Source organism: Capra hircus, chromosome 4, assembly GCF_001704415.2.
Source record: "Capra hircus breed San Clemente chromosome 4, ASM170441v1, whole genome shotgun sequence".
In the NCBI taxonomy this organism is placed as follows: domain Eukaryota; kingdom Metazoa; phylum Chordata; class Mammalia; order Artiodactyla; family Bovidae; genus Capra; species Capra hircus.
The window spans coordinates 96,433-123,119 of record NC_030811.1 but is presented as its reverse complement, the minus strand read 5'-3'; the positions used below and the strand labels follow the sequence as shown (position 1 = coordinate 123,119).

The 26,687-nt window shown below is 47.1% G+C and overlaps 1 pseudogene; it reads right to left on the bottom strand.

Moving 5' to 3' along the window:
* LOC102171843 lies at positions 557 to 26,439 on the bottom strand (annotated as a pseudogene).

Here is a 26,687-nt window from a genome sequence, read left to right as displayed (position 1 = left end):
GACTTTCAGAGGAAATATGCTAATTTAAATTTGAATTTTCAAACTAAAAGATGATGGTGGTAGTCTCAAGTATAATCAGAAAGAGAATAGTTATAGAATCTATAATTACTAATAGTTAAAAGGATAAAAGAAAAGAACAAAAAAATAATCTTATGGAACATGAATAGAGAAAAAGAAGAATATAAATCATATGTGACAAGTTGAAAGCAATTAATAAGTTGGTAGATTTCAAATAAAATATATCAATAATTACATTACATGTAAATAGAACAAATATTTAATTATAAAATAAAGTTAAAATCCCAAACTTACATGCTTCTTCCAAGAGACATATACAAAATGTAAAGATAATGCAGGTTGCAAGTAACAGGATGGGAAAGAATTTGATGCGAACCTAAACCAAAAAGAAGATTATGTAGCTGTACATCAATGCAGACTTTATGGAAAAACGCGTCACTTGAGATAAAGAGATGGACTTCTCTTTAAACCACTTCCTTTGCTCGCCCATCTCTTCTCTCTGGCTCTGTTGGGCCTTGGTTGCTGCACAGCCTTCTCTCTAGCAGCGGTGAGGTGGCTGCACTTCCCTGTGGTTCTCGGGCTCCTCCTGCGGCGGGTCCCCTTGCAGCAGAGCACGGGGCTCCAGGCCCACGAGTTGCGGGAGCTGCAGCTCCTGGGCTGACAGTGCAGGTTCGGTACCTGTGGCGAATGGGCGTAGCTGCTCTGCGGCATGTGGGATTTTCCTGGATCCAGGATGGAGTGCATGTTTCCAGACTGGCAGGTGGATTCTTTACCACAGAACCACCAGGGAAGCCCTAGACTTCTTATGCAAAAATATGGTTCACTGATTCACTCTAGTAATTATAAATATGAATGCCGCAAATAACACAGATCCAAATATATGAGGAAAAACTATACAGAGCTACAAAAGGAAAAGCCCTGAAACCTGTAATAATATTGGGAAGTTTTCAAGTACCTCTCTCAGTTCCTGATGGAAGAAGCAACCTAAAAATATTAGAATACAGTTCAATAAGCTAAGCTTAATTAACCTGTTAATTAGAAAATATTTTGAACTAAATGAAAATAAAAATAAGACATGTAAAAACTTATGGGATCTGGCTAAAGTGATTGCTAGAGGGAAATTTTCTAGCATTAAATATCTATATACATATTTAATATTTCATTAGAAAAATAGAAAATCATTCATCTAGGAAAAGAGAACATTAAACACAAAGGAAGACAAAGGAAAAATATGAAAACAAAAATGAGTAATATTGAAAACAAGAACAATACAGAAAATCACTGAACTCAAAAGCTTATACTTGCAAAAGGTCACTGCAATAGATAAACCTCCAGCCGACTGCTCCAGAAATAATAAGAAAAGACACAAATCATCATCATCAAAACTTAATAAAAGGATATTACTAAAGAACCTAAAGACATTAAAAGGAAAATAAGGGACTACTATAAACATCTCTATGCTGATAAATTTGACAATTAGGCTAAATAGACCAACTTCTTAAAAGATACAAACTACCAAGGCGCATTCAAGAAGCAGCAGGCAGTCCGTCAAGTTGCACTGCCACGTTCCACAGTCTGAAGTATGTGCGTTGTTCGTCCCTCCCTCCTGAACGGTTACCTGCGTAACTGGCTGAAGCTCCTTTGCGGCAAGAACTAAGGTAATCAGAACCATGCTCTGCGGCAGTGTATCCGATTCCTTCCTACTGGAGGACTGGTGACCCCTTCTTATAGTGGGGTTTGGGGTCCCCAAACTGTGGTTCCTAAGTGTTCACTGGGGCCATGGACATGCGTGGTTTGAGCTCACAGTGCCTTTGCTTAGTGCCTTTGTTGACTGTCCGTCTATTTTGTGCGAGGACCCTCCTCTGCCCGTCCCTCTGCAACGTCTGTGAGTCGGGCCCCCCGACTGCCCCTCCAGCTCGCAGATTCCGAGCGCTGCCCTTGGCTCCTGAGGGTGGTGTAAGCCACCTGGCCTGCAGTGTTCAGGGTCCAGTGACCCCGCTGCTGTCGGAGAGCCCAGTTCGGCTGTCTCTGCTCTCGTCAGCCCGGCCTGCTCGGAGGGCCACCACTCTCCTTTCCACCGGCAAATTCTGCTGCGCTTTGGTCAGTGGGGTGCCTTCTGGGTGCTTTTCCGTTTGAGCGAGCCCACCTCTCCTAGCCCACCCATCCCTCCTTCACCATCTCTAAGGCAGTTAAGGCGTTTGCACCTCCCCTACGGCAGGAGCGGGCAGAGGGCAAATCTGAGCTGGGACACGGTCTCAAGAGGCCTCAGCTGACCACACAGAAGACGCTGAGACTGGGATGGCCCTTTGCAGCAGCCCCTCGTGTGGAACTTTTACCCCCATCTGGATCCATCAGGGGTTGTGAGGTGCCCGGGGTGTGCCAGGCCAGCCCTGCGCAGATCATGGCTGTGGGCCCTCTGCAGACAGCACTTGCAGCGGCTGGGAGAATCGAAGTGGGAAGGACATCTGAGTGGATCGTCACAGCGGATGCTAGTCAGGCTGGCCAAGAAGCCAGACCCAAAGGAATGCACAGTGTCTGTCCCATAAGGGTAGCAGCCAGGCAACGCCGCACAGGTGCTCTCGGACCAGGGAGCAGCTGCCTTGTGGGAACAGGGCAGGGGCAGTCGCAGGGGCAAGGATCGGGCAGCCGCCTGGTTTTCATGTGGGAGATACTTCCCTGGACTGCACATCTGTGTTTTGTACACTTTTCCATTTGTGTTCTACTTCAAACAACGTGGAATTATTTGGGAGAGGAGGAGTGTTTCTGAGATCTGGCAAGCACGGTTCTTCAAGCTGCTGCTTACTTCTTGTAGATATTGACACAGCCTGGAATTTCCTGGTTTGCTGGTTGAGGAAGACTTTTCCAGGTGCAATACATCTGTCCTCACTTTCCAGTCATTGAATTTGGATGAGTCAGATGCTAAATTGGACCCTTTTCTTTTCTCTTTTTCTGGTCAACATGAGTAAAGCAATGTGTGTGTTGGTTTTAGAATGGAAAGCTTTGGCTAACTGAAACCAAAATTATTCCTTTTAAATCACAGGGCAAATTGCCTGCATGCTGTAATAAACTTACTATTAAAGTTTGGGTATGCATCTATGTAGAGTAGTTTTGCTTTGGGATGAATCAATAGAATGCCTTGTTTCTGATATTTTAGAAAGCTTTTCATAGCAAGAAGGAATTTGCTGACTTTGGCACGTTAGCAGTGGGGGTAGGATGGTCCAACATTATTCAGGGTTAGTAATTCTAAGAAGATGGTTTCTAGTACAAGGGAAACAAAGTCTGTGTCAAGTGTTCCCAAGACGCCGTAGGAGCCTGAGTTCCAGTGCGTTTAGAGAACGCCCATTCTAAGGATCAGTCTCATTCCCCGAGCAGACAGACGAGTGTTACAAGGAGCCCCTTGACACACAGTCTCACCCTAGACTTGATACCTCAACCTGCACGATGTGATCCAGACCTTTCATTCCACACTTAGGAAAAATGCTTTAAAAGCCAGTAGCCTTGGCAAAGCTAACATGTCAGTTGCTTCTGTGCACAACTTGGAAAGTAACAGAAATTTTTCATGTGACGGTGCTGTTCATTGTTGCAGAAAAAGTGGAAAAGCAGGGTGACGCCAGCAGAAAGTATAGATGAGAGTCTTCCAGACCTGGACGTCTGGAGACGCCGTCCTGGACATCCAGCAAAAGGGCCCTTGAATAGTCCCAAAGGTGCTGTTGCGAACAGCAGCTCAAGTTACCATAAGGAAACCGAAAGCATCATAGGATGGGAGCAGATATGTGGGTCATATAATCAACAAAGGATTAGTATCCGGAATTTCAAGAACTGCTTTTTTTTCCAATTTTATCCTCTCCCTTCTCTTGGGAGTTTTCTCACTAGCAGAGAGCAGAACTCTGAGAAGCCACACCTTGGAACTACATCTACACCCAGAGAGGGAGTGACCACCCCTTCTCAGAAGTGGAAATCCAGTGGCCCAAACACTGCTTTAAATCAATAAGAAAAGGGCTGCTCCTGCTGCTGCTGCTAAGTCGCGTCAGTCGTGTCCAACTCTGTGCGACCCCATAGAGGGCAGCCCACCAGGCCCTGCCATCCTTGGGATTCTCCAGGCAAGAACACTGGAGTGGGTTGCCATTTCCTTCTCCAATGCATGAAAGTGAAAAGTGAAACTGAAGTCGCTCAGTCATGTCCGACTCTTAGCGACCCCATGGACTGCACCATACCAGGCTCCACCATCCATGGGATTTTCCAGGCAAGAGTACTAGAGTGGGATGCCATTGCCTTCTCCTAAGAAAAGGACTAGTTATGTCCAAAAGCAGCAGCATTTCACAGAAATGTACACAAAAGACATGAATGGGAATGCTTAATGTGATAGCAAAAATCTGGAATGACCACCAACAGGAGAATAGCTAAATTGTCATATATGCAAACAGTGCATTATTTTTAGCACCCTTAATTAGGCAAAATGCTGGGCTGGATGAGGCACAAGCTGGACTCAAGATTGCCAGGAGAAATATCAATATCCTCAGATACACAGATGACACCACCCTAATGGCAGAAAGTAAAGAGAAACTGAACAGCCTCTTAATGAAAGTGAAAGAGGAGAGTGAAAAAGCTGGCTTAAAACTCAACATTTAAAAAACAAAGAACATGGCCTCTGGTCCTATCACTTCATGGTAAATAGATGGGGAAACAATGGAAACAGTGACAAACTTTATTTTCTTGGGCTCCAAAATCACTGCAGATGGTGACTGCAGCATATTCAAAAGCAGAGACATTACTTTGCCGACTAAGGTCCGTCTAGTAAAGGCTATGGTTTTTCCAGTGGCCATGTACGGATGTGAGAGTTGGACTGTGAAGAAAGCTGAGCGCCAAAGAATTGATGCTTTTGAAGTGTGGTGTTGGAGAAGACTCTTGAGAGTTCCTTGTAAAGCAAGGAGATCCAACCAGTCCATCCTAAAACTCCATCCTGAATATTCATTGAAAGGACTGATGCTGAAGCTGAAGCTCCAATCCTTTGGCCATCTGATGAGAACTGACTCATTGGAAAAGACCCTGATGCTGGGTAAGATTGAAGGTGGGAGAAGGGGACGACAGAGGATGAGATGGTTGGATGGCACCACCTGCTTGAAGGACATAAGTTTGAGCAAGCGCCAGGAGTTGGTAATGGACAGAAAAGCCTGGCATGCTGCAGTCCATGGGGTCGCAAAAAGTCGGACACAACTGAGTGACTGAACTGAACTGAAATTAGGAACCACAGCTGTATGCAAGCAGATGTATGAATTTCAGCAATTTGGTTTTGAGTGCTAAATGAAAATCCCCAAAGAATTAAAAACAAGTAAAACTAAAGCCACATGTATATAGGCTAGAAATACATGGACAGAAAAGCAAATAGCACAAGATAACATCTAGGGAGAGAGGGGATTGGGGGCCGTTAAGGCAGAGGTAGTAGTTTTATAAAGTCTTCATTTTTATTCTGGGTAGCACTTTTCTGGATGTTTGCTAAATTATTTAAGTAAATTAATTTTAAAAAGTAGGCATTGTATAAATAATAATGAGAGTATGTTAGAAACTAAAGATTCAATTAGAAGAAAAAAAAAAAACAAAAAAAAACAAAAAAAAAAAACAGGAAAAAGTGACCGTGTGATTGAAGTAGTCAGGCAGGGCAAAGTTCACTGGAAAGTGGGAAAACAGTGAAAAATAGAAAAGCGTGAGCAGGACAGCGAGGTGCGTATAAACTTGGCTCTGATGCTCTGCTGAAGCGACTCAGCAGCAGCAGCAGAAGCAGCAGCCCCGAGACACATGCGCACTCTGGTTTGTTTTCTAAACAACTTTCTCTCCTTTTGGGAGGACTTAAAGTTGCAGCTTCCACCTGCAGAGACATGAGTCTTCTGCCTTCCACCTTGGGGTGTAGGCGGCTGCGAAATCCTTGGAGAGGTTAAAGGCTTTCATCTTGGCTGCTTGCCCAGGATTTGCTTTAACCGGACTAGGAAATGGTACTTTCACAGTGTATTTTCTGGAAACTTTCATAAGGTAATAAATCAGTAGAAAAATTCACACAGCCTGCTCCCTCATAGCACTTCTGCGATAGACACGGGTTTCCATGAATGGAATTTTCCATGTGGAAATTTTGGTCTAAGCACGACACTCTCGAGTACTCTACAGAGAAATGCCTTCTGTCACTAACAGTGGTGGTTTACGCTCTCAGTGGCGCGGCCAGAGGAAGGCAGAAGCTGGGCGAAGCCCTCGGAGCCCGTGGCCCCCGTCTCTGCCCAGGTGCGGTCAGCCCGCCTGCTTGGCCAGGTGGGGACCGCCGGGACGCGGCTCCGAGCGGCAGGGCCTTGACTCGGCCCGCGGCGTCTCAGCGTCTCAGCCTCGCGGGGACCGTGTGGAGAGTGGCCGGTTTGCAGAGGGTGTGGCCGGCGCCGCTGCCGACGAGGGGTCTGCTTTGCTGCAGGTAGGTTAGGAGGAACAGCCTAGGCCTGCTGGCACGATCTGCGTCTCTTCCCGCACCATCCGCTTCACTGTTTCTAAAGGCCACGCTCCACGGCAGTTAGTGTAAGAAACGCCGCGGGGAAGAAGGAACCACCCCTATGGACCGTTGTTCAGGACCTTTTATTGGACAGTCGCTCTCGGGCAGAACTCCCGGGGGCGGGTAAGCAAGGGAGCAAGGCGGGTCTGCAAAGCAAAGGGAGTCAGCGGGGTAAAGGGAGTCTGCGGGGGAGTCTGCGGGGGAAAAGGAGTCTGCGAGGGTGTGAGGGGTGGGGAAGGGTTTTATAGCCCGGCCCGGGCTGGGCCTCCCATATAAGGAAGAAAACGCGGGCTCAGCGGTGATTGGTGTCCAAGGGCTCCGTGTCAGCTCCTGATTGGATGGCGAGAGCTTCGTGTCGGCTCCTGATTGGTCAGCTTGGTTGCCGGCCCATCTCTGGGGCGTGTCTGCAGTGCCCTCTACCAGGACATGTCCCGACATGCCCGGGCATGCCCAGGCATGCCTCAGCACGCCTGACCTTGCCCTGACCTTTCATCCTGACCTCGCCCTGACATTTCTTCCTGACCTCGCCCTGACCCTTCATCCTGGCCTCGCCCTGACCTTTCAGTTAGGGTGTTCATTTCCTGCATTCCTGTCTGCGTGCTCAGGTTAGATAAACAAGGCGAGAAGCCTTTTTATTCACGTCAAAGGCTTTAAATGTTGGTGTTCCTTTGCAAGCATCAGTTCAGTTCAGCTCAGCCGCTCAGTCGTGTCCGACTCTTTGCGACCCCATGAACAGCAGCACGCCAGGCCGCCCTGTCCATCACCAACTCCCGGAGTTCACTCAGACTCGCGTCCATTGAGTCCGTGATGCCATCCAGCCATCTCATCCTTTGTCGTTCCCTTCTCCTCCTGCCCCCAATCCCTCCTGGCATCAGAGTCTTTTCCAATGAGTCAACTCTTCGCATGAGGTGGCCAAAGTACTGGAGTTTCAGCTTCACCATCATTCCTTCCAAAGAAATCCCAGGGCTGATCGCCTTCAGAATCACGCTCATGGACAGTTGCTTTTTCATAAATTTTTGTTTAGCTCTGGTTGCAAAATGACAGAGACTTGTACGTGTATAAGTGCATCCACTCTGCAATGAACTACTTGTATATTTTTGGTAGTTCATCTACACTATACTTTCTCTGATTAGGTTGATTGCAATATTACTCTATGCCTCTTCTAAGTAATTAGGGGCTTCCCTAGTGGTGCAGAGGTTAAAATGTCTGCCTGCAATGTGGGAGACCCAGGTTTGATCCCTGGGTCGGGAAGATCCCCTGGAGAAGGAAATGGCACCCCACTCCAGTATTCTTGCCTGGAGAGTCCCATGGATGGAGGAGCTTGGTGGGCTACAGTCCACGGGTCGCACAGAGTCAGACACGACTGAACGACTCCACTTTCACTTTCTCTTTGGCTAATAGAAACCTGGACTTGCTGTGTGTGCTTTAGATTTTCCTGGTAATTTGCTCTCATTGTCTTTTATAACAGTGTTGCTCCAAATGGCTTGGAAACTAGGAATATAATCAAGTCTCTCACAGGTTGGTTGGGAAGCACTTGGGGGTTCCCATGGTGAGCCCTGAGCCTTGAGCACATATCTGGGTCAACAGTCCTGTGAGGTGAGCAGGTCCACAATCTGGGCCTCTTGATGCAAGACTTAAGAACTTGGAAAATATCCTTTGGGTGCCAATAAGGGAGTCAGGCCTAATCTCTAGCAATTTAGCTATGAAACAGTTCAGGGAACTTCCGGCTTATGAGTCCAACCACACAGAACTTTATTTTAAAGGAATGAGGCTTACCTGACTTTTAAGAGAGAGGCAGATGGCGTGAAGATAAGCTGCTTGCTGAGAATCACCAGAGGTGCAAGAAGCGGAGTCTCGGCACCTGACTTGTGCTGATTGACTGGAGCCTCACGAAAGCGCTTCACGGTGTATTTCTTGACAGGCCAGTGGCTGGAGGACTCAGCCAGGGTGGCCACAGCCCCCTCAGGGTCAGCAGGAGAGGACTGTCTGGGAATGTGGGCCAAGGTCACAGCGCTCAGGTCTCTGGTGGAGAGGGGGCAGGTGAGAGCGGTGAAGGGGACCCAGAGTGGCTGCAGAGAGCCTGCGCCGCAGAGCAGCTGGGCAGGCAGGGTGGGAGGGCCGCCGGGGGTCCGGGAGGGCCGTGTGAGAGGGGAGAAACCCCTTCGCCATTGATGTAAACTACACGAACTTCAAGTTCACACCACTGTGTCCATTATACAGTCAGTTCAGTCGCTCAGTTGTGTCCGACTCTTTGTGACCCCATGGACTGCAGCACACCAGGCCTCCCTGTCCATCACCAACTCCCGGAGTTTACCCAAACTCATGTCCATTGAGTCCGTGATGCCATCCAACCATCTCATCCTCTGTCATCCCTTTCTCCTCCTGCCTTCAGTCTTTCCCAGCATCAGGGTCTTTTCCAATGAGTTGGCTCTTCACATTAGGTGACCTAAGTATTGGAGCTTCAGCTTCAGCATCAGTCCTTCCAGTGAATATTCAGGACTGATCTCCTTTAGGATGGACTGGTTGGATCTTGCTGTTCAAGGGATTCTCAAGAGTCTTCTCCAACACCACAGTTCAAAAGCATCAATTCTTTGATGCTAAGCTTTCTTTATGGTCCAGCTCTCACATTCATATGACTGCTGGAAAAACCATAGCTTTGACTAGATAGACCTTTGTCAGCAAAGTGATGTCTCTGCTTTTTAATATGCTGTCTAGGTTTGCCATAGCTTTTCTTCCAAGAAGCAAGCGTCTTTTAATTTCATGGCTGCAGTCACCATCTGCAGTGATTTCGGAGCCCAAGAAAATAAAGTCTGTCACTGTTTCCATTGTTTCCCCATCTTTTTACCATGAAGTGATGAGACTGGATGCCATGATCTTAGTTTTCTGAATGTTGAGTTTTAAGCCAACTTTTCCACTCTCTTCTTTCACTTTCATCAAGAGGCTTTTTAGTTCTTCTTCACTTTCTGCCATAAGGGTGGTGTCATCTGCATATAAGCATTAAGTAATATTATTCATAAATCTGACCCTTGAGAGGACTGGCAATCATTTAGGCTTTCAAACAAGCTCATCAAATACAACAGGAGGAAACACAGAAGCACCTGTGCTGAAGATCGGGGCAGCCACAGTCGCAACACAAGGTCAAGAACTCCTGTAACTCCCCATTGTGCCCTGGAGACCCGCTCCATACCTTCCTACCAACACACCCCGGAAGAAAGCCTGGGAGGCTCGAGGGAGCTGGGACTATCTGAAGGTTATTTTATCCTTCCTAAATGCTTGTTTTGCAGTGAACTACAAAACTGGAACAAGAATCTGTAATTAGACCTTCAGCAATGTCAGGATTTGGATCTGGCTTTTATGCAAGAAGGAAGGTAAAGAAGCACATTTAATGTAAGAGTTTTAAAAGAATGGTTCTAGAATTCTTGTGTATGGAAGGCGGGAAAGACTGCCTCCATTTTTAGAGCTGGGAGGCGCCCTGGTGAGAGCAAGCCTCCTTCTTGCACAGGTTTGGGGACAGAGAGGCCGAGAAACTTTCTAATATCACACAAGTTGTGTCAAAGCAGGGGCCAGCAGCCAGGCCAGCATTTTCTCCATTGAACTGCACTGGTTTAGAAAATGACAGTTTGAAAGCAGCCCCCACACCCATTCCAAGAAGTTTATTAATGTCCCTTCTCTGAGTGCCTCTTCTCATGAAGTGCTCGACCAGCAGCACATTTCTCCTTGGATGTCTTTGGGAACCAGGGCTAGGGACAAACTGTGTGGAGTTCAACCTCATCCTCCCACAGGCTGGGATGTGTGTGTTGTGCTCATGTCCACTAACGGGGAGGCCACTGGGGCTCCCAGCTCTCAGGGCCGCGAGCCACGTGTGACCGCACCACCGAGAGCAGATGGGCCACATTCGCACATAAAGAGCTCCAGGCACTTGCAGAGGGTCACCTGTCCAGCCAGGGATCTGGCATCCCTGGCCTGTTGTACAGAAAGATGATGCAAAGTGAAGGCTCCAGGGAGCTGGGCACGGGCCGCTGCTCCTGTGGGTTTATGATAAATTTTCTCTCTCTAAGGGACTTCCTTACAGAGTGTCTTTAAGGCACTTCCAGTCAGACCCAGTCATCTCAGAGGGACTGGGTTCAGTTCCAAGGTCTGTTTTCTTACTAATTTCTTTCTTTAAGGGTTATGGGATTCTAACAGGCAGTGACTTGAGGGAATCCAGAGTAAAAGATTTGTGCTCCCAGGCCTTTCAATGCTCCCTGGAGTCCTGGAGGTGCCGCCAGCTACCCAGACGTCATCTGATGGTCTGTCCATCTGGGTGGAACAAGGACGGAACCACACAGACGTGCCCTTGCCCAAGGCCACATCAGACAATTACAGACACTTGTGTTTTTCCCGTATTTGATTCCCAAAGAGCCTCTGAAATTTGAATCTATACTACAAATTCTGTCATGAGAATACAGACACCAGCTAAATCCTCAAAGGGCTTGCAGTTAACCAGGGGGGATAAATAGAAAACTCAGGACCTGGGGTCTGGGGAAAGCCTTCTAGAAGAGCCAGCATTAAGCTGAGACCCAAGCAACTATAGGAACTTAGACAAGATTGTTGCAGACAGCAGCAGGACCCTGCTTCAGCCCGGAGGAGGAGGGGGGATCTGAGAGCTGGAAGGAGCCGTGATGCTGGGACGTGGGTGAGGGGGAGAAGGCGGGAGGGGCCTGGGGACAAGGCCAAGAACGCGGACTCCATGCAGAGAAATAGGGGCCCTGGGGAAGGGGTACCGGATGGGGCCGTGCGGCCATCCTGTCAGGGGCGGGAAGGAGCAGCCAGGTGAGAGCAGCGTCGCAGGCCGCGTGCAGTGGAACAGGTGACTGCCTGCAACCCTGGGACCAGTGAGCGGGCCCTGCCACTGCAGCAGGGTCAGGAAAGGGGCCGGGCAGCACCGCTCGAGGCGGCGTTTCTCCGAGGGGCCTGCATTCCTGCCGTCCGGACCCCTGGGGATGCTCGTGAACATGCTGATTTTTCTGCTCTGAAGGGGGAAGAGATGACAGTGGAGACCCGGAGTCCTGCTCAGGCAAGTGGAGAGCTCGCCAGCAGTGTGCGGGGCTGTGGAAGCTGCCAGGAGTTCATTCACCCCGGGGACCGAGGTGTGTCCACTGGATTTGCCGGCATGAAACCATCCTCCACGACCCTGGCCAAGTCGGACTCAAAGGAGGGGCACAGACACAGGCCAGGCCGACTGCTCTGGGAGGTGCATTCAAGATGCCATAATGCAGACTGAGTTTGGGGGATGTTTTCATGACCCCTGGAGGGACTATCAGCAGCTGGAGGAGACGCGAGGCCTGCGCAACATCAGGGTTTGGGTTTCTGTTTGTTTTTAGGGTGAGAGAAACTCGAATAGTGGTGGGAAGGAGCTCAAAGAGAAACAGAGGTTGGAGCTGGTTGGCCAAGTAAGTCCTTTAGAAGGACAAGGTTCCCCGCACAGGCAGAGGAATCAGAATTGCTCAGTGCTCAGCCAGGTTCCTCTTGAACACTTCTGTGCTGAGAAACACCTGATGCCTTTCAACTGAAAGTGACCCTTTCGATAGTTCTGAGTGAGCCAAAATTCCTTCTTGCATTTTCTCTTAACGGTCCTAATTTAACCCTGGGGCCTCTAGAATAGACACAGTCCTCCTTCCATATTATGGAAATTCAAATACCGTCTTTCCCTGTGTCTTCCCTTTAATGCCCTAAATCCCTTTACTGCTGGCCGTTCTGTGCCCTCACTGGGCACCCAGAGCACGACGTCCTGCCGAGTCTCGTGGCTTCTTCGCCGCAAAGCTAACACTCCCGACCTTTCCCTGGAGAGGTGCGTCGTTTCCGCTTTTGCGTGTGCAACTCCGAATGTCAGTTTAATATTTGATTTCTATAAAATAGTGAACAAAAGGGGGGAAAATTAGGGCCTCCGCTCCAAAACTTGAATGGTATTAAGAGAATTCAGTGACTCTGGACTCACTCAGAATAAATTTTCCAAGCTTGTGTACTTAGTTTTTCAGAAGGTAAGTGAATGTAGGTGATACTAAGATTAGACTATATACTATGATTTGGCAGCAAAGCATTGTTGATAGAAAAGCTTTATTCTAAGCATGTGTTTTAAATGACATCAAAAGGGGCTGCACGGGAACTGTCACAGTCCACCCCTCCAGTTTCGGCATGTTTCCAGATGCTAATCCCAGAAGAAAAGGTCAATTAATTCTGCCCCGAGAAAGTACGATTAGTTTGGTTTAAATCTGTTTTCCAGATGGGCCAGGGTAGAAAAGCCAGAGGGCTGGAAGGGACAGGAGGCTGGGGCGGGCGTGATCTGGCTTCTCCCTCTACTTGCAGTCTGCAGGAAACCACGGAGGAACAGGTGTCTCCCTCTTCTCTGAAATCCCCAGCACCCTGCAGACCTTGAGCATGTGGCTCTCTGCCTGAGGCCTGAGCTGACACCACTGGTAGCTGTATTCGCCACAGGGCCCGCTTTTCCTGTTCTGGGCATTCTCTTATTTTTGGCTGTCCAGCATTCATCCCTTTCGAGGGTGTCAGACCCTGACTGTCTTTGGGAAAACATCTATTCTCTGCATTTACCAGGACTGAGGGGACCCAGCCCTTGCCATTCAAGAGTTGCATCCCCCTGGCTGGGGACACGTGGTGCTGGGGGACCCGGGAAACCTCCCTCCTGGCTCTGCACCAGCCCACAGGCCAAGGGACACGCCTAGCTTCTGCCACAGGTGTTCAGAGAGCGTTTGTGAGCCTGAGCTGAGGGTGGAGCTAGGACAGCAGAAGAGAACGGGGGACAAACAGACCGAGTCTTGATTTCGTCGCCGCCCACAGTCTCTCACGCTGCCAGACTTCTCGGCTCTGTGCATCGCAGTCTCAGCTCTGGTCAACTGGGTTTAGCTTGATCGCTATCATCTGCTGCAGAAGCGTCTGGACTGCGCATTCTGCTGTGCATTCGTGCCGTGGGTCTGGGCTCCAAGCTCTCCTGCTTACACGTCCCCTGGCCCCTGGACGTCACGGCTGGCGATGCTCTTCTGATGTCAGCCTTGGCTACTCCTCAGCCTACAGCTTGCATCCCTGTTGGCCCCGTCTAATTCCGGCCGCTCTGGGCAACAATCCGCAGGATCCAAGTTCGGCTGGTGTTACTGCTCTGTTGCCGGGGAACTACAGGCGGACAGAGAAAGCTCACAGCTGCCTCGAGCAGTGTTCTCACGTCTCTCAGAACCAACAGAAATTCCTTCTAATTTCTTAACTGAAGTAATCACAGATGGAGACATGCAAACATCAGTTAAAGGCAGCTGTTCTGAGCAAGTGTTCTCTAACAGGCTGACCACGTTCTCCTTGTGCGTTAGCCTCTCTTAGCTCTGGCCTCTGTATTTGCCACCCCAGGCCCTTGGCTCCAGTCTGGTTAGGTCAGGGGTCAGTGCTGCACCGTTGAGAAGTCAAGAATTATTCTATCTGCATGCCACACTCCTGCTCAAGAGCTCTGAATGTGCCCAACAAGGGCCAAGTTGAGCTGCGGTTCTGCTGGGTTAGGAGGTTGTGCTTGGGCTCACAGCTTCTGCTTGAGTCCAGAGGTCCTGCTGGACTTGAAGGCCCTCACACCTGCCTCTGTCCTCAGTTCCCGCCTCTCCTCTGTCCCCAGCTTCCGTTGGATGGTCTCCCCCACTATTTTCACCTCTCACCCCCAAGCACACCCTTGAAAACTGGAAAAAATTGGTTTCTTCCCGTTTCCTCAAATGAAGCTGGGACCAACATGAGCCTTGAAGAACAGACCATAGAATCCTTGCGCTAAAAATGACTGCCTAGTTTTAGGAATTAGAACTAGGGGTGCAGAAAGGAGAAGCAGTGACTCCGGATGGCGGGTCTGGAGATCCTCTGCCTCGGGAAGATTGGAGGGGACTCTCCAGGAGCCAGTGGACTTACCTGGCCAGAGGGAGCCAGGTGGCAGTGATAGGATTGGGCCACACCTTACAGGGCCTTGAATAGACAGGGTGCAGACAAGAAGTGGTTTCAACACAGGATTTGTATCAGTTTCTGGGAGGAAAGTGTCATCTTTTGGTGACATAATTACTGTCTGCAAAGGCATGTGTAATATGGGACTCAGATCCACCATGAGATAAAATTTAATATACAACTTAAATTGCCATTTTGTCCCCAGGGGTCTGTTTTCAACCTAAAGATTAAGTTGACCTTGAGACACTTTCTTGAACCAGTTAACGGAAAGAGAAAGATGGTTTGACCTTGAAGTATGACTTTTCTTCTCTGTATTCAGTATCTTTGCTTCAAAGGAAGCTGAGTGTAACTATCAATGGTTAAGGCATTGACAATCTTTTTCAGACGTTTAAAAGACGTGATTCTCCTTGGATTCAGTGGTCCTTAGGCAGTTAGACCTGGGTGCACAACTCAGGAGCCATGACTGCACGAGAACTCAGAAGTGTTTTCTACTATTAATACTAAGTTGATGTATGTCTGAGGATAGGTTCAACTCAAAGTCAATCCAGACTCAAAAAGCTAATAGCTGGCATCTTTGGAGGAAATCCTTACCCTTGAACTGGCCAAGGGTTGAATTATTCTCTCTGAAGAACAAAAAAGGAAAACTATTATCCCTGCACAATGACTAATTTTAAGTGGGGAGATTGGATTTTTGCAGAACTAGTATCCATGGAGAGTTGAAGGTCCATGGAAACGAAAGGCCTAAATATAACATCGTGGGGTCTCCAGGTGTTGCACTGGTCTTTCCACCTTTGAAGTGAGCAGGGGTGAAATGCAGGCTGCATTTTCCAAACCTGCAAGCCTGTACTTTCCGAGGAGTGGTTCCTATCTGTGTGCGCAGCAGTACCGATGGACCAGCAGTTAAGAGAGTGTCCCTGGTCTGAAATGCAAAGGTGGGAGTGGACCCATTGTCTGCAGAAGTCTAACTGTTGACGAAGGAAATCTCTGTCACTCAAGGTGGTGTCAGGCCTGTGCTATCCCAGAAGCCCCAGACTGGTTTGGGCTGTTGCTATTGGAATAGTCCTGTTCTGGGGGACCAGTAGGCTTCTTTAGTCATGGACAGCTCTGCATGGGCCCTTGGCCTGTTCCTTTGGAGAAGATGAGGACACGAAAGCCGATAGACGTCTACATGCTATTTTCTATTTAATCATCAAGACATTCCTGGATATCCATGGTTTTAAACCTTAGAAAAAGTTCATGATCCGTGGTCCATTTGAAGTCACTCGGCCAGGCATCTGATATCGCTGGTGGCTGACAGCACTGGGAAACCAGCTGATTATTCTGGAGGGACCATAAGCAAGCCGTCGTCTGCACTCTTAGGAGGCTGACTGGGGGCCCGTGGGCCCTTACAGGGCGTGTGCGCCATGTGCCCAACCTCACCGCCTGGGGGTTGGGAAAGCCTGGGAAGTGGAGGCCCCTCTGGGATGAACATGTGTTGCAGGGGGTTGGGGCTCCAGCTTCTCTGTGACCAGCACAAGGGCCTCTGCCTCTGATTCCACCTCCAGGGTGAAAATAATCTCCCGGGAGTCTTCAGAGAGGTGCATTTCCCATGATCATCTGTCAACTGTAGGAGTTTTAAATCGGCTCTTTCTCTTCACCTCCAGCCCCAACAAAACTGACCCCTCTTTCTGCAGACACAGAGGTGCCGACTGGCCCCAGCACTTGGAGAAGTGCAGGATGCTGTGCCCCGTGACTTCTCGATGAGAAAATCACTTTCTACATCACTTTACCCTCTTACACCCCAGTGAGGAGGGTAATTCATGCCATATTCTTAGATGGAGGGTAAAGGAAACCACATTAACGCAGGATGACAAAGAGACTGTTACACACTAGCGGTGGTGCAGTTTCACACCCTGAAACCGCCAGACTCCTGACAGACAATGCGTTTCAGTTTTCATGTTTTCCCAGAACAAATTCTGGTTTTTAAATGCACCTTTAGCTATGATAGCTCAAACAAACAAAGCTAGTAGACATTTCTGTCAGGAGGTGCTGCTCCCCACACCTCTGGAGCCGGCTGCAGGTGGGCCCTTGGCAGTGTGGCATCCACACCTGGCTCGAATCTTGGGACTCACTCTTACGACCTGAGTGATGAGTCTCAGCTGGGGGAGGGTGTTCATCCAGTTGATAGCTTCTTTGTTTTCCTCCTTCTTCAGGACTTCTGTTTTTGCTACTTTTCTACAAGTTTAGTGGCCATAACTACACACATTGTAGTAATTAACCACTTTTCACTAGAGTAAGCATGCATTATTTTAAAATTTACACGTGTGGATTAAACAATACTCACAGAATGGTGGAGTAAAAGCCTTGAAAATCTGTTCTTCCATAAAAACAATGAGAATACTAGCAAAATTGTCAAAATAAACTTTTTCAACAGTTTAGAAATTAACCAGAGCCTTGCAACAATGCAAGGAATTTAAAAAAATTAATTAATTAATTTTAATTGGAGGCTAGTTAATTTGCAATATTGCGGTGGTTTTTGCCATACATTGACATGAGTCAGCCATGGGTGTACCTGTGTTCCCCATCCTGAACCCCCCTCCCACCTCCCTCCCCACCCCATCCCTCAGGGTCATCCCAGTGCACCAACAAGGAATTTTTATTCAAGAAAAATGGCTGTGTCTTGGTGAGATCTTTGTGGCGCTGTAACTTTCCCTGTTTCGGCCCTCCTGCCCCAGCTTGGCCATGACGTTGAAACCTCCAGCCTCACAGTGAGGGCAGCTGTGTAGCTACCAGGGGGCCCAGAAGTCTTTGAAGCTCCCCAGACCCTGTGCCCAGATCAGCACACTATTTGGCAACTCTGGCAGTTCTCTGGAAACCTCCACTCAGGGACTTGTCTTTATTTGACCTGACTCAGAGCTTACTCAGTGTAAACAGTCCTTCCCTGGGGTGTTTGTTGGAAAAAGTCAGCGGCAGTTACTTAATATAACAGCCACACGGAGCAGCAATAGCATTTGGGGCAAACAAGAAAATGACCAAAACAACAGAAGGGAAGTCTACGGAGTGATGTGTCCACAGGGGCTTTGGAGAGCTCCAACACATCCTGGGAATAAAACACGTCACATACGCAATGCCCAGGAAAGGCCTGGGAAGGCCCAGTTCTCTCACTTCCTGTCCACCTCCTCCGCGAGCAGGAGGTGATGGGTGAACTCGTGTTGTAACCCGCCTGCTAGAGCATCAGCACAGCACGCACAAGGCCCACAGCAAAGGCCGGGAGACCTACTGCTCGAGACGGTCAAGGGGGATTTCAGCTCTGTCATCAGCAGCAGCCAAGCCAAGTGCCCACACGTAACAGAGAATACACTTATGCAATGAATTTGAAAGTGGAAGTTGCTTGGTCATGCCTGACTCTTTGCGACCCCATGGACTGTAGCCTGCCAGGCTTCTTTGTCCAGGGAATTCTCCAGGCCAGAGTACTGGAAAAGGGTAGCTGTTCCCTTCACCAGGGGATCTTCCCAACTCAAGGATCGAACCCAGATCTCCCACATTGCAGGCGGATTCTTTACCAGCTGAGCCACAAGGGACGCCCACAGGATGAATTTAAGAAAGTCAAAAGCAACAGTAACAACAAGCAAAACCAGGACTCCTTTGGAGCAGTGGAATGGTCTCACTTCCCGAACTGCTGTATTTATATTAGAAAAAACCCAACAAAAACAGTTTTCAACAAAAATTTTTGGATATCCAAAAACAGGAACGTTTGACCCCAAACAGAAAAGAATTGCCAATATAAATTCTCCCTGAGAAATCTGAGACATTAAATTTAACAGGCAAAGACATTAAATTAGTTACAGTGACTATGTCTAGAAACTAACATTATGCCTGGCTTGGAGTCTAAAGAACTAAAGAAGAGCGTAAGAGTGAGGGTACACCAAATAGATAATATCAATAACAGATCATAGTTATAAAACAGTACCAAAGAGAACTTCTAAAGTTGAGAAATGGGACTGCAATGGAAAATTCAGTGCAGGAGCTCAACAACAGTTTGGGCTGGCAGAAGAAAGAGGCAGAGAACTTGAAGATAAGTCAAGTGAGCCGATCTAGTCTCACTCAAGTGAGAAAAACAAGGAAACAGAAAGAAAGAAAAATAACCCCCAACATATACATGATAGAAGCCTCAGGAGAGGCGAGACAGAAAGGGGCAGAGATGAAGTTTAAGGAAGTAATGTCCCAAACTTCCCAAATTTGATGAAAAACATTAATCTACACATCTATAAAGCACAAATAAATTCCAAGAAAGAAAAATTTGAGGTGATTTACACCTAAAAAGATAAAACTATCCAAAGTCACAGAGAATATTGGAAGCAGCAGGAGAGAAGGGACTCATTGTGAACAGTGTATCCACAATAACAGTAAAGCTGATTTTTCATCTGAAACCATATCAGCCACAAAACAGTGGGACGACACATTCAAAGCAATGGGAGGCTCTTCAGAGGAAGAGTCAAAAGCAGGAATTCAAGCAAGGATTTGTGCGTGTGTGTTCATTATGGCTCTATGTGTGCTCAGGTGCTTCCGTGTCCGACTCCTTGCAACATCATGGACTGTGGCCTGCCAGGCTCCTCTGCCCACGGAATTTTCCAGGCAAGAATACCAGAGTGGGTTGCCACTCCCCACTCCAGGGAATCTTCCTGACCCAGGGGTTGAACCCGTGTCTCTCTCACCTCCTGTGGTAGCAGGCAGGTTCTTTACCACTAGGGTCACATGGGAAGCCTGATAGCTCTATATGTGAACGTGGAAGGTGCTCAGTCGTGTCTGGCTCGCTGTGACCCCATGGACTGGACTTCTCCAGGCCAGAATACTGGAGTGGGTAGCCTTCCCTTCTCCAAGAGACCTTACACAACTGCCAAGATGTGAAAACAACTCAAACGTCCATCAGGAGATGAATGGATAAACAGAATGCAGTCCATTCAATGATGGAATTTTTATATGGCTAGACAAAAGAAGGAAGTCCTGACATACCGCACAGACGACCTGAAAACTTCATGCTGAGAAGTCAGACACGAAGGACCGCATCTTCCGTGCTCCCACTTGCCTCGTCCAGGAAAGGCAGGCCCACCGAGACAGACAGCAGAGCAGCGGCTCCAGGAGCTGGAGGTGCGGGAGGGAGGGAGAGTGTGCTGAGGGTTGGGAACTTCTCTGGGGGCGGTGATGGAAACCTGCCTGATTAGAAGTGCTGATGGCTGCAAAGCCGTGCAAATATACTAAAGCTGAGTGAACTGTACACTTCAAAACTGTGAACTTTAGATTTTAAGAATGGAATTAAGTCTGGAAAGTGTATCTGACCTGAGATTCTATAATTCAAAGGAGACACAAATATTGTCTTTCTCTATAAACTCTGTAGAAAACCAAGAACGATTTATCTAAGTCTTGACCAAAACCTCAGCTATACAGAACACGGCTGAGAGCCCAGTGGAAAAAGACCAACCCCAGCGTTCGGTGTGCCCACTCAGGCTCACAGGCTCGGCTCAGCGTTCAGTCCGCACTCCTACTCTGCATGACATTTAACAGGGCGGGGGACCTAGCATCCCAGCAATAAGAAGTTCTAGGATAATAAGTGAAATAGTGAATGCTGTATCATGGCCACATCCCAGTAAACAAGAGTGTTGCAAGCTCATCTGCCATGCTGGTGTGGTTCAGCCGCTCAGCCGTGTCCCACTCTCCGTGACCCCACGGACGGCAGCACGCCAGGCCTCCCAGTCCTCCACCAGCTCCCGGAGCCCGCTCAAACTCATGTCCATCCAGTCGGTGATGCCACCAACCCCCTCATCCTCTGTCGTCCCCTTCTCCTCCTGCCTTCAATCTTTCCCAGCGTCAGGGTCTTTTCCAATGAGTCAGTTCTTTGCATCAGGTGGCCAAAGTATTGGAGTTTCAGCTTCAACATCAGTCCCTCCAATGAATACTCAGGACTGATCTCCTTCAGAATGGACTGGTTGGATCCCCTTGCAGTCCAAGGGACTCTCAAGAGTCTCCTCCAACACCACAGTTCAAAAGCATCAATTCTTTGGTGCTCAGCCTTCTTTATGGTCCAACTCTCAGATTCACACATGGTGGTGGTTTAATTGCTAAGTCGTGTTTGACGCTTGCAACCCCATAGACTGTAGTCAGCCAGGCTTCTCTGTCCATGGGATTCTCCAGGTAAGAATACTGGAGTGGGTTGCCATTTCCTCCTCCAGATGTGACTCCATACATCCATACATGACTACTGGAAAAACCATAGCTTTGACTATATGGACCTTTGTTGACAAAGTGCTCTCTCTGCCTTTTAACACACCACGTGGGTTTGTCATAGCTTTTCCCCAAGGGGCTTCCTATGCACTTCCTGCACAGAGTCATATAGAAATGGTATAATATGGGCTTCCCTGCTGGCTCAGATGGTAAAGCGTCTGCCTGCAGTGCGGGAGACCCGGGTTTGATTCCTGGGTCGGGAAGATCCCTTGTGTATGCACTTCCTGCAGAATCACATAGAAATGATATAATATAGAGACTTCCAATTTTCTTTAAGAATTGAACATTACTTGATATATCTTAATTTATATGAGAGTCACCACAAATTCTCTCTCTGCAGTAATGGGTGAAAGTTGTAAAACCTATTTCTCTTTCTGTTGGGCACCTGACCTACCAAATGGGATGAGTTTCCTCTTTGCTCTAGCTACGTGTTAAAATATGTTAATGTAAAAAGAAAGTATCACATCAAAATACAACTTAAGAGTTCATTTGGTTTTTACGAAAACTCACTTATGAGAGTTACTGTTCATATTCTGAGTGCTCTATGTGACTAAACTATAATACAGTCCCCTAGGATTCAGTCTCTACTTCTACTTTTGAGTGCTGAAACATAATGGGAATACTTTCTACAGTGTCAGTTTCAAGATGCTAATAGTATACTCTGAATAGTCATAATTTTGGATAAGAAATTTTAAAAGTTACAAATCTATTCATATTTTTATTGAAATTACATTTTTAATATTTAAAATATCTTATTAATAAGAAATATTGTAGATTTACTATGTTTGTGCACAGAAAATATTTTCCTTCCAACTACCTAGTTTGAATTTTGATACCTTCTTCTTCTTCCTGTAAATATTTATTTTTGGAAAGGATATTAAATCAAAATCCATGTTGGGTTTCTTTTAAAACTTCGTAGATCGTTGACACTAAATTTGTTGCACACAGCCTGGATGGCTGTGCTCATCTGGGCATCTCTCAACAGGTTTAAACATTTCAATTTACATTTTCTCTCAACTATTATTAATCAGCCATCTGATTATAAGATATTCATTCATTTAACAAATACTTAGAGTGTCAGACAGTGCGATAGACCTTAAACACATAGACGTATAGAAGGCAATGGCACCCCACTCCAGCACTCTTGCCTGGAAAATCCCATGGACGGAGGAGCCTGGTGGGCTGCAGTCCATGGGGTCGCTAAGAGTCAGGCACGACTGAGCGACTTCACTTTCACTTTTCACTTTCATGCATTGGAGAAGGAAGTGGCAACCCACTCCAGTATTCTTGCCTGGAGAATTCCAGGGACAGGGGAGCCTAGTGGGCTGCCGTCTCTGGGGTCGCACAGAGTTGGACACGACTGAAGCGACTTAGCATAGCATAGCATAGACCAAAGTCTTTTGCTCAATGAACTGTCCCGTGTTAAATTACCTAATACGCTACTAACAAGGCAGCTACTAACAAGGCATGGTTCTGATGATTGAATTAAATAGCTTACATTCTGAGAAAAGAAAGTCTAAAGCACCTGTATTAGTCAGGGTTCTCAGAGGGAAAAAACCCAAGATAGACAGGTGATAGATAGACAGATAGGGAAGAAACTGGCTCCCAAGGCTGTGGTACTGTGGAGTCTGATTCTGCAGGTCAGGTCAGATTAGCAGGCTGGATAGTCAGGGACGAGCTGGTGCTGCAGTTAACCTCAAGTCCATTTGGAGGTAGAATTTCTTCCTAGGAGAATCTGAGCACCTTTCTCTTAGGACTTTAACTGAGGGAGTGAGACCACCCACACTCTGGAGGGCGATCTGCTTTACTTAAAGTCTGCCGATTCAAATGTTAATCTCATCTAAAAATACGTTCAGAGCAACATCTGTGCTGATGTTTGGCCAAACGTGTGGTTACTATGGCTGAGCCAAGGTGGCACATGAAACTAGCCACACACCTGGAAGAGCAGTGAGTGACGCAGCTGGTGCTGCTGCTCAGCCGCTCGGCCCTGTCCAGCTCTTCGTGACTCCGTGGACGGCAGCACCAGGCCTCCCTGTCCTTCACCAGCTCCCGGAGCCTGCTCAAACTCGTGTCCATCCAGTTGGTGATGCCATCCAGCCATCTCATCCTCTGTTGCCCCCTTCTCCTCCTGCCTTCTATTTTCTCCAGCATCAGGGTCTTTTCCAATGAGCTGGCCAAAGTATTAGCTTCAGCTCCAGTATATTCCAAAGAATATTCAGGGTTGATTTCTTTTAAGATTGACTGATTTTATTTCCTTGAAGTACAAGGGACTCTCAAGAGTCTTCTCCAACACTGCAGTTCAAAAGCATCAGTTCTTCAGCGCTCAGCTATCTTTATAGTCCAACTCTCACATCCATACATGACCACCAGAAAAACCACAGCTTTGACTAGACTGACCTTTGTCGGCAAAGTAATGTCTCTGATTTTTAATATGCTGTCTAGGTTGGTCATAATTTTTCTTCCAAGGAGCGTCTTTTAATTTCATGGCTGCAGTCACCATCTGCAGTGATTTTGGAGACCTAGAAAATAAAGTCTGACACTGTCTCCATTGTTTCCCCCTCTATTTGCTATAAAGTGATGGGACTGGATGCCATGATCTTAGTTTTTTGAATGTTGAGTTTTGAGCCAGCTTTTTCACTCTCTTCTTTCACTTTCATCAAGAGGTTCTTTAGTTATTCTTAGCTTTTAAATGTGGTGTTCTGCATATCTGAGGTTGCTGATATTTCTCCCAGCAATCTTGATTCCAGCTTGTGCTTCATCCAGCCTGGCATTTCATATGATGTATTCTGCATATAAGCTAAATAAGCAGGGTGACAGTATACAGCCTTGATGTACTCCTTTCCCAATTTGGAAACAGTTTGTTGTTCCATGTCCGATTCTAACTGCTGCTTCTTGACCTGCATACAGATTTCTCAGGAGGCAGGTAAGGTGGTCTGGTATTCCCATCTCTTTAAGAATTTTCCAGTTTGTTGTGGTCCACACAGTCAAAGGCTTTGGCACAGTCAATAAAGCAGAAGTAGATGTTTTCCTGGAGCGCTTGTGCTTTTTTGATGATTCAATGGATGTTGACAATTTGATCTCTAGTTCTTCTGCCTTTTCTAAAACCATCTTGAACAGCTGGAAGTTCATGGTTCACATACTGTTGAAGCCTGGCTTGGAAAATTTTGAGACTTACTTTGCTAGCATGTGAGTGAAGTCACTCAGTCATGTCTGACTCTTTGTGACCCCATGGATGGTAGCCTACCAGGCTCCTCTTTCCATAGGATTTTCCAGACAAGAGTACTGGAGTGGGTTGCCATTTCCTTCTCCAGGAGATCTTCCCAACCCAGGGATCGAACCCAGGTCTCCCACACTGTAGGCAGATGCTTTACCATCTTCAAAAGTCTGGTGAGCTTATGGTGAAACTGTACTACTGGTAGCAATATATTCATGGTTGCGGTTATTAAATATTTCCACTGTTGCTTCTAGAACTTTATCAACATAGTCCACAAGGTCAGGATAACACTTCATAGTAAAATAAATGAGAGAGACTTGTAAGGATGCAACATCCTCTGATGGCATGTCTTGTCTAGACTGTAATACTGTAGCCACCTACTGTGAAAGTATGTCAAAAAGTTTAATATCTGTTGGGATTCCAGGTCCATCTTCATGGTGAACAAATAAAGCAAATCTAATTCGCTAAGGTCCGTCTAGTCAAGGCTATGGTTTTTCCAGTAGTCATATATGGATGTGAGAGTTGGACTGTGAAGAAGGCTGAGTGCCAAAGAATTGATGCTTTTGAACTGCGGTGTTGGAGAAGACTCTTGAGAGTCCCTTGGACTGCAAGGAGATCCAACCAGTCCATCCTAAAGGAGATCAGTCCTGGGTGTTCTTTGGAAGGAATGATGCTAAAGCTGAAACTCCAGTACTTTGGCCACCTCAAGCGAAGAGTTGACTCATTGGAAAAGACTCTGAAGCTGGGAGGGATTGAGGGCAGGAGGAGAAGGGGACGACAGAGGATGAGATGGTTGGATGGCATCACGGACTCGACGGACGTGAGTCTGAGTGAACTCCGGGAGATGGTGATGGACAGGGAGGCCTGGCGTGCTGCAACTCATGGGATTGCAAAGAGTTGGACACAACTGAGCGACTGAACTGAACTGATCAATTAAGGAAATGATTATTTTTTTCATATTTACATATTGGTGTAACTCAGCACAAGCCCAAAGAAAAGGATTCAAAGTTTGAAGGTGGAATTCTTCAGGGAAAAACCTGAATAATGTACTCCATAAGATATTCCAAAGCCAAAGCATCTCCGCAGTTCGCCAGTTGCTCCAATATGCTGGTCAAAATAATCTGCAACATTCCACATTTACACCTCCAGCGGACTAAGGTGCCCCAAACTTCTTCCTGCTAAATTCGCGGCTCTTGTCTTTCTGGCTCCCTTGTTTCTGTGCCCCAGCTCTGTCGCTGATGCTGCATTCAGCCCCATCGCTCATTCATTTCTGCAAAGTCGAGCAGCACAAATCCATGGACTCACTGACATTCCCAGTTGTTGCTTCATCTGTTGGCCCTCCTGCTTCAGGTAAGATACTTGTGGTACACTGAAGTAGATAATTTCGAAGAAATAGACCTCTCAAGGGGTATTGCACACCAGGGCACGTTTCTACCAAATCTTTCAAAATACCTTTCTTTGGACTGAGGAAATGACTAACATACAATTCTGAGAGAGTCAATTTCTAGGCAGGTTGATAAGAAGTCTGGGGTCCCCAAGGAGAGAGAGGTCTGGGGTTCTTGAGGAGGAGATAAGGGTCTGGAATTCTCAAGGAGGGGGAAAGGAAAACGTTTTTCCCCTCACATTCCTTAGTCTTAGTCACATACAGCGTTTTGATCTTTAAGCCTGGATTACACAACAAACGACTCAGTTTAAACTCTGTACTAAGGATTATACAACAACAGTGTATCCTGCTTGAGGACGGTTTCTCCTTCCTGAAAACCTTCTGGCTAATTCTGTTCTCTTAAAAATGTAAATTATAGAAGTGGGCCTAGCAAGATCTTTACAACCTCCAGACATTCTTTTGATTCATTGTAATAACTAATTTAAAAAGTGTATAACTCCATTGCTAACCCTAGCACGGGGGCACTCTTTCTGCCCGCTTCTGATGTCTATGTCAGAAGCTTTCTCTATCTCTTTTATACTTTAATAAACCTTTATTACACAAAAGCTCTGAGTGATCAAGCCTTGTCTCTGGGCCCCGGATTGAGTTCTTCTCCTCCAGAGGCCAAGAATCCCAGCGCTTTTCATGGTTCAGCAACAACCTTTCAATTCCAGCTATGATCAACAGATGAAGCCTTGGGACAATGCTTGCAGCTTCCTGTACAATTTCATAGAGATCTGCCATTCTCTTCCTTTAGCAAACTCCTCTGTCAGGAAACTTCCAAGTAGTGCCGCTCATCAGAAACAGCCACATGAAGTTCATAGCAGCTCTTTGGTGATAGCATAGAAGTCCAGAGTCCACCAAGCATATTAGAAGCATGCTTCAGAGCATACATAAGCTTGTTCTTGTCCAAAAATCTCTTCATCTGGAATGATTGGACCCTCACAGCCTGTGTGGCTTCATCCAAGGGTTTCTCTGCTCATCCTGCAGTGTCTGCTGTGTTGTAGGCACGGCAACTCCCCTAAGCCTGCAGCAAGCGGCCCCCATGTGGGTCCTCCCACTGTCCTATACTCCTTAGAGGAACTAGACGATGCAGCGATACTCAGGGCATCAACAATTGCAGGACTTTGAACATACAATTATTTTTCAGTAGTCACGTTTCAAAAAACTAATTTACTACACATGTTGAACAAAACTTTTGTTTCCTAATCATATATATATATATAATAGGCACTGAGGCTTTCATCTCCCAAATGGAATTGTCCTGATTAATAGAGATATAATATATAATTCCT